Below are 2,065 nucleotides of genomic sequence, written 5' to 3' on the forward strand. Positions count from 1 at the left end.
CATGAACCCTTGATAATTTATAAATTATTATTTTGTCATATCTTGCACTGTCCGAATTCTCCCTTCACCCACTTTTCTGTTGTCCGTCCCCCCAGGGAGGAGGTCATATGTAGATCCTTGTAATTGGTTCCCCCTTTCCACCCCACCCTCCTGGAATTGCCAGGATTGAAGGGATCATCCCCTCTGGGTTCCCTGTGTTTCCAGTTCCTACATGTACATCCTCTGGTCTAGCCAGATTTGTAAAGTAGAATTGGGATCATGGTAGTGGGGGACGGGGGGTGGGGTAGGAAGCATTTAGGGACTAGAGGAAAGTTGTATGTTTCATCCTTGCTACACAGCACCCTGACTGGCTTGTCTCCTCTCCACGACCCTTCTGTAAGGGGATATCCAATTGCCTACAGATGGGCTTTGGGTCTCCACTCAGCAACACCCCCCTCATTCACAATGATATGATTTTTTTGTTCTGATGATGCCTGATACCTGATCCCTTCGACACCTCATGATCGCACGGGCTGGTGTGCTTCTTCCATGTGGGCTTGGCTGCTTCTGAGCTAGAGGGCCACTTGTTTACTGTCAAGACTTTAAGACCCCTGATACTATCTATATATTTTGCTAGCCGGGCACCATCAGCTTTTCCACCACATTTGCATATGCACCCGCTTTGTCTTCAGCAATTGTGTCAGGAAGGTGAGCATCAAGGTATGCCAGTTTAACAGAACAAAGTATTCTTGCATTGAGGGAGTACTTGAGTGGAGGCCCAATGTCCTTCTGCTACCTTAATACTAAACCTACACACATATGCACATAGATCTATTTCTACATCCTCATATATAAATATATTTACATATGTACTTGCCTTTATTTAGACCTCTAAAAATGCCCTTTGATTCCTAGCTCTTTCCTCTATTTCCTTTTACTTTCCTCTTGTCCCACCATCATGCTCAGCCTTCATTAGGGTTGCAGTACTTCCTCACACCCTATTGGGCCTCCCAAGCCCTCCTCACCACCTATTTGGATCACTTATTGTTCCCTTGTCCCTGGGTTTGTTAACAGCACTTCCTTTCCTCCCACCGACCCCTCTCCCATGTCCCCCTGGAACTGTTGGTCCCATTGTTTTCTCCTCCAGATTGTTCATCCAGCCTATCTTATTTAGACAGCCCTGCAGAGATAATAACATGCACAAAAACAAGACAGCGCAAAACCAAGCAAAAAAACAAAACAACAATAACAACAAGTCAATGACAAGAAACAAAACAAAACACAAGAAAGAAAAGCTTGTAATTCGTTCAAGGACTATTTGTTGGTCTTTAGGAGTGTTTTCCAGTTGAGTCTGTTGGGGCGCCAAAACCTGGCCCCAAAGTCTACTTTTGGTATTCCCTGGGGACTTCGTTGTTCTGCTCCCCTTGCTGTTCTATTCCATGCCCTTAGTGTTTTGCCGTTGGATGGATTTTAAGTAGCAAAATTTTAGCTCAGACTAAACCAAAATATCAAACTTGCTGACACTGGGTCTATTCTGACTCATAGCAGTCCTTTAGGAGTGAGCAGAGTTACCCGTCTGGGTTTCTGAGACTGAAACTCTTTACTGGAGTAGAAAGCCATGTCTTTCTCTGGTGGAGCAGTTGGTGGGTTCTAAATACTGACCTTGTCACTATGCTACCAGGGCTCCTAGCTCAGCATAGGAAAGGAGATGCTCTTGTTGGGCTCTCTTCCCAAAGGTATCTTACTGCTCCATCACCAAAAGTTCATGCATATGTATTGCTGATCAGTTTCAGCGGAGTGGGTTCTGACTCACGGTGATCCCGTTCTGATTCATAGTGATCCCATTCTGACTAAGGGTGACTCCATCCATGTATGTCAGAATAGAAGTGTGCCTCTCAATGTTGTCAATTTTTGGAAAGCAGATGATCAGATCTTTCTTCTGAGGTACATCTCCATGAGCTTAAATCTCTGAATGTTTTGCTAGCAGCTGAGGGTGTCAATGGTTTGAACTACACAGAGCCTCCTAATACACCCTCATTAATATCAAATTCATCACCATTAAGTTGATTCCCATTCAAAGCCACCC

This window comes from Echinops telfairi, unplaced genomic scaffold (genome assembly GCF_000313985.2).
Source record: "Echinops telfairi isolate 266 unplaced genomic scaffold, ASM31398v2 ScPeMD7_11;HRSCAF=52, whole genome shotgun sequence".
Lineage (NCBI taxonomy): Eukaryota > Metazoa > Chordata > Mammalia > Afrosoricida > Tenrecidae > Echinops > Echinops telfairi.